Here is a 6922-nt window from a genome sequence, read left to right on the forward strand (position 1 = left end):
ACATACAAACAGACACATTGAGACTCTCACACACACACACACACAGACACACACACACACATACACACACACAAAGACACTCATACACACACACACACACACAGATACACACACACACGCACACACACACAAACACACATATATATACACACACAAAGACACACACACACACACACACACACATGCACACACATGTTTGTTTTTGCCACGTTGTGGGACCACCTGTTATTTACCTACATTGTGGGAGCCACCCTTTCTAGGCATCATACACCTCTGAAAAAAATCAGGCATGATCAGATGCAATTCAGGAGCATGAATATCACTTTAAATTAACGATATTCATAAATTGGGTTCAGACCTGACAGGGACCTCCCATGTGGGGACTTCTCAGGTATTAGTATCCTTTTGGGGACCCTAAACACACATTTCAGGTCTTTCTATTCTTCTGAGGAACATCTTAACACACTTCTCAGGTATATCATTCTTCTGGGGAACAACTGTTCTGACATCACTAGACAGGACCAACAGTCAGACACCTGCACCTCAGATTGACTGCTGTCTAAACGTGAAGGTGATATGGCCTACCTACGGTCATAAAATTAGAGTTAGGTGATTTGGATCATGTATGCTGCAGGCATTATAGATAGATAGATAGATAGATACTTTATTGATCCCCAAGGGGAAATTCAAGTACATACAGTTATGTTTACACAAATATATATATAATTATACATTTGTGTAAACATAACTGTATGTACTTGAATTTCCCCTTGGGGATCAATAAAGTATTTATCTATCTATCTATCTATCTATCTATCTATCTATCTATCTATAATATGATTGGATGTAGTGTCCTGGCTTTGTGCGCATTATACACAGTATGCTGGATATTCAACAACATCGAGTCAAGGGATACTGAAGTGCATGTAAACCCAGTCATTCTTTTACACCACTTCAGGCTAACTTGAATTTGAATTGAATAACTTGAATTGTCTTGAATTTGTGCAAGACAATCTCTTACCTCACCATTGTGTGTGGCAGTTGTTGTTGACAGTTATGTTTACACAACACCTGCAAGCAATTTAATTGGTGCCTTTTGGGGCTTGCATGTAAAATCATTTCATAAAGGTTTTGATTTTGTTTTGTTTTTTAAATTGAAGATGCACACCATCAACACATACGCAAGCCATATCTGAAATTTTAAGCAGATCTGACACACGGTCAGAGTTATACGAGCCACAGACAGACACACAGATGCTTCTTGCTTTATAGATAGTGTTTAATAGAACTATCACCTGAACATACTTTAAACAAAGCTCTTTACTGAGTGACAAAACAATTACAGTAGGCCTATGTACCGCTTGAGAAGGTAAACTGGATTACATCACTGTAATGAATACTTTATTTTTATATTTGTTTTATACTTCTCTCTCCCTTTCTCAAACCTTTCTCTCCCTCTATCTTCACTTACACCCCCCCCCCCCACACACACACACACTCTCTCCATCCCCTCTCACCCTCTTTCTGCCCGTCTCCCCCCCCCCACACACACACACACACTCTCTCCATCCCCTCTCACCCTCTTTCTGCCCGTCTCTCTTCCCCCCCCCCCCCCCCACCACACACACACACACTCTCTCGATCCCCTCTCACCCTCTTTCTGCCCGTCTCCCCCCCCCCCCACCACACACACACACTCTCGATCCCCTCTCACCCTCTTTCTGCCCGTCTCTCTTTCCCCCCCCCCCCCCACACACACACACACACACTCTCTCGATCCCCTCTCACCCTCTTTCTGCCCGTCTCTCTTCCCCCCCCACACACACACACACACACACTCTCTCGATCCCCTCACACCCTCTTTCTGCCCGTCTCTCTTCCCCCCACACACACACACACACACACTCTCTCGATCCCCTCTCACCCTCTTTCTGCCCGTCTCTCTTCCCCCCCCCCCCCCCCACACACACACACACTCTCGATCCCCTCTCACCCTCTTTCTGCCCGTCTCTCTTCCCCCCCCCCCCCACACACACACACACACACTCTCGATCCCCTCTCACCCTCTTTCTGCCCGTCTCTCTTCCCCCCACACACACACACACACACACACTCTCGATCCCCTCTCACCCTCTTTCTGCCCGTCTCTCCCCCCCCCCCAACACACACACACACTCTCTCGATCCCCTCTCACCCCCTTTCTGCCCGTCTCTCTCCCCCCCCCCCCACACACACACACACTCTCGATCCCCTCTCACCCTCTTTCTGCCCGTCTCTCTCCCCCCCAACACACACACACACTCTCTCGATCCCCTCTCACCCTCTTTCTGCCCGTCTCTCTTCCCCCCCCCCACACACACACACTCTCGATCCCCTCTCACCCTCTTTCTGCCCGTCTCTCTTCCCCCCCCCCACACACACACTCTCTCGATCCCCTCTCACCCTCTTTCTGCCCGTCTCTCTCCCCCCCCCACACACACACACACTCTCGATCCCCTCTCACCCTCTTTCTGCCCGTCTCTCTTCCCCCCCCCCCCCCCCCCACACACACACACACTCTCGATCCCCTCTCACCCTCTTTCTGCCCGTCTCTCTTCCCCCCCCCCCCCACACACACACACACACACTCTCGATCCCCTCTCACCCTCTTTCTGCCCGTCTCTCTTCCCCCCACACACACACACACACACACACTCTCGATCCCCTCTCACCCTCTTTCTGCCCGTCTCTCCCCCCCCCCAACACACACACACACTCTCTCGATCCCCTCTCACCCCCTTTCTGCCCGTCTCTCTCCCCCCCCCCCCACACACACACACACTCTCGATCCCCTCTCACCCTCTTTCTGCCCGTCTCTCTCCCCCCCAACACACACACACACTCTCTCGATCCCCTCTCACCCTCTTTCTGCCCGTCTCTCTTCCCCCCCCCCCCCCACACACACACACACTCTCGATCCCCTCTCACCCTCTTTCTGCCCGTCTCTCTCCCCCCCCACACACACACACACTCTCGATCCCCTCTCACCCTCTTTCTGCCCGTCTCTCTTCCCCCCCCACACACACACACTCTCTCGATCCCCTCTCACCCTCTTTCTGCCCGTCTCTCTTCCCCCCCCCCACACACACACACTCTCGATCCCCTCTCACCCTCTTTCTGCCCGTCTCTCCCCCCCCCCAACACACACACACACTCTCTCGATCCCCTCTCACCCTCTTTCTGCCCGTCTCTCTTCCCCCCCCCCCCCCCACACACACACACACTCTCGATCCCCTCTCACCCTCTTTCTGCCCGTCTCTCTCCCCCCCCCCACACACACACACACTCTCGATCCCCTCTCACCCTCTTTCTGCCCGTCTCTCCCCCCCCCCCCACACACACACACTCTCGATCCCCTCTCACCCTCTTTCTGCCCGTCTCTCCCCCCCCACACACACACACACACTCTCTCGATCCCCTCTCACCCTCTTTCTGCCCTCCTCTCTTTCCCCCCTCTCTCCTTCTCTCTCTCCTTCTCGCTCTCCTTCTCTCAGGAAGCAGTCCTAAGAACAAATACATTGAGGAGGAAAAATGTTTTACACTCTCTTCAGTGCAGTAATTCTATTCTTAATGTAAAATTTGAGTGCCTTCCAATCTCTATTTTTTAGTGCTTCTGGCTCTGATTTAAGGCACTTATCACAGTCCTCCTTTCTTGGAACATTGCAGGTCAAAATGAAGTTCCTCATGTGCTTTTCCACAGCAGTTATCTCCTCGGTTTCCCAGGGCCTCTTCTTCTGTGGCTTGCGAACTAAATAAGAAATTAATGACAAATTAGCTTAGGATATAAATGGACAGTAATTGTGAAGTCTGGCTCAACTAAAGTCTATTGTACAACATATAAGATATCCTTACTGGTCTTGGACTTTTTCTTCTGGACACGGATGTCGTCTCCATCTGAACTACTTTCCCGTTCATTGACTAGTCGTAACCCACTCCGTGTCCGCTTTTGTAATGGTCTCATGCCAGGAACTACTGAATGACAAGGTGAACATTGTTCTTGTTAAAACTTAATTCACATAGAATCCAAGCTGATCTCAGAATCACATAGTGAAGGCAATACATTGGTGTATTTTATTCTATACAACAGAAATGCGCCGGTGTACTGCTTTAAGGTAGTCTCTATTTAGCAGCTGCCTGTTCAACTGGTTTGAGAGTTGTGTGAGTGTTGAGGATGTATCAAGATCACAACACACTTCTCAGGTATTGCTATTCTTCTGCACACTGCTTGTTCTACATTTTGCAGTGGGGACAGAATGAAAATGACCCTGAAAAACACCTCATCTATGATGAGCTGTGGCAGATGGGCAGTACCTTCAACCATAAGCTTATCCCTCCAAAATGCAAAACAGAGCGGTTCTGGTGGCACGTAGTGACAACAGCCATAAGACTGTCCAACAGTACAGTCCCCCCCTTCCATTCTCAAACTGGGAACCTCTCCCTTCTCTCACTTGTCACTGTATGTATATTGGATTCTCAATTCCTACAATATCCTTACCAGTCTTTGACTTTGTCTTTTGGACAGGGATGTCCTCTTCATCTGAATGAATTTCCCCTTCATCTACTTGCGGCAACCCACTTTGCCTCTGCGCCGGACTGACATCAGGAACTATTGAATGACAAGATGAACATTGAAAGTTCTCATGTTAAACCTTCAAAATTCATGTAGAATCCCAGCCAATGTGAGAATCACAAAGTGAAATCTCTATGTACAATATTATACTGTATATAGCTATAGCAGTCGTCTGTTTAACCCGGTATGAGAGTTGTGTGAGTGTTGAGGATGTATCAAGATGTTTGTTTTGATGCCACAGGACAACATTTAGTGACTTGTGGCTAATGTTGTAAGTGTACATAAATACTAGAAAATTCCAGGGAAATTTTGAGTGCCACGGGGCTACTGCCGGGACGAGTACACGATTTATTTACAGTGTTCAAAAGTCACCCTGATCATATAACACTAAGTAACTTTTACTGTCGGGACGAGTACACGATTTATTTTTCCCTTATGAATGAACTTTATTCTCAACTTAACATCCCTGAAAATATTAAGTGAATGTTATTATCATATTTAAGCATAAATAATATTTATTTACACCAATTAATTAAAGTCTACTTCATTTTTTCCACAGACAGGAACATCACTGTTATGAAATTATTAAGTAAATCTTCAAATAATTAAGAGAGTAGATTTTATTATACTTTTTATTTTAAATTACTTGGTTGTATGAGATTTTATTATGTACATTTTGTTCATCTTCTATTGATAAATGTTGAATCTTTTTATATACCACAAATCATATAACTACAATACAAAACTATAAAACTATTTATTTAGTCCTCAGTAAACATGAATTAATCCATTCACATGAATTAGCTCAGTTAGCTGGCAAAACAGACAGACAGGTAGAATTAGCCAATCACAAAAAGGTAGCTCAGTTTCTGCCCAGCAACAGGTTGCTAAGGCCCTACTACGGTTGCTAAGGGCAGCTAAGGTCCTACGGTTGCTATGGCGATTTGAGAATGTGCTTGGAAAAAAATCTCAAAATTCTGAAGAATTTGGCTTCTGACAAGGTCCCGAACAATTACAAACTGTGAGAAAACCGTAACTCCTGTCCAAAAACCGAAAACACCGTGAGAGACACAGAAGCCGGCAGATTCTGACAGTGTTTATTTTATTAAGATATTCTTTAAAATGAGCGAGTAAGCTCAGTGTGAACACAGAGTGAGATTCTTTTGAAAAAAAAAGATGATTACATTAGAGTCAGTGGGGAGTGAGACAGGTACTGCTGCCAGTCTAGGCCCCCCCGTTTAAATTTTGTGCAGACCCCGCCTGTCAACTTCACATTTTATGAATCCCAACACCTATGTCTACATTTTGACAAAAAATTACGGCGGAAGAAGAAGCGGAAGAATAATAAGTATGGAGAAGATTAATAGTTGCCTCGGAGCTAGAACCCGTGGCACTAATAAGGCGTGCTGTCTGTCTACCTGTGATGAAAATGTTTTGATGTGTGCCACTATCTTTTTAACCTTTAATTGACATTTGGATTGCATGCAAGTAAAAGGGTTATTTATTATGATTGAAGGCATTTAAGACTGTTTAAGGACCTACTGCTACCCTGATTACCCATTACCCTTGATTACCCATTACCTTGACAAAGTTTCAAAGATAGATACATATTTAATACATAGAACGTAAGATATGCATGCAACCTAAGATATTCATGTTCTAAGTAACACCAAAGTACATACCTTCCATGTCTCCTTCATACACCACCTCTTCAGACTCAGTATGCATGTCCAACTGGATTGTTTCTAAACAGGTGGTATGAAATACATTATAATGTAGTTATTAAGTGTTATGGTGTTGTACCCACTTAAAATCACAAGAGTTTATTTAAGTAGAAACTACATACCGTTTGGATCAATGTTGATCTCCTCGAGGCTCTTGCCTTGAAAGTCTGCAAGGCGTCCCTGCTCCATGGCCATCAGAATTTTACTGATCTTGACAAGTTGAATGGTGCCCTCTGGTAACCGATAAAACTGCCGATGCACTCTAATATCGTGGCCCATGAAATCCGCCAGCTGGTCAAGCTCTGTCTCCTGAAGGTTTAGTACTTTAGATAAGGTAGCCATGTGCTTTCTCAGTCTTGTTGAGGTGAGTGAGAGAGGATTCTTGACATCACAGCATTGGACAAACTGGCGAATGCAATCTGACCCTCTGTAGTGGTCCTGGTGCTCCTGGTCTGGCAAACACATATGTGTTTTCTTTGAGGACGCCACACTCCTTTCTCTTTTGATGTAGTATGTCGAGTGCTTCCTGCATCAATGGGCTTAGGAGGACAGCAACTTTCCTACCTCTCTTTCCTCTCATTTCTACCCT

General features: G+C 45.8%; 1 long non-coding RNA gene across 2 annotated transcripts; it reads right to left on the reverse strand.

Moving 5' to 3' along the window:
- Window positions 1-3705: 3705 nt before the first annotated feature.
- LOC128367094 (uncharacterized) lies at window positions 3706-6513 on the reverse strand. Of its 2 annotated transcripts, XR_008321913.1 has the most exons (4): window positions 6456-6513; window positions 6292-6354; window positions 4535-4645; window positions 3978-4011 (listed from the first exon to the last, which is right to left on the reverse strand). It is a non-coding gene; the product is annotated as an uncharacterized LOC128367094 (long non-coding RNA). The 2 variants fall into 2 exon arrangements; XR_008321912.1 differs by lacking the exons at window positions 6292-6354; window positions 6456-6513 and adding an exon at window positions 3706-3787 and having other exon boundaries at window positions 3892-4008; window positions 4535-4569.
- Window positions 6514-6922: the final 409 nt, after the last annotated feature.

This window comes from Scomber japonicus, chromosome 10, assembly GCF_027409825.1.
Source record: "Scomber japonicus isolate fScoJap1 chromosome 10, fScoJap1.pri, whole genome shotgun sequence".
In the NCBI taxonomy this organism is placed as follows: domain Eukaryota; kingdom Metazoa; phylum Chordata; class Actinopteri; order Scombriformes; family Scombridae; genus Scomber; species Scomber japonicus.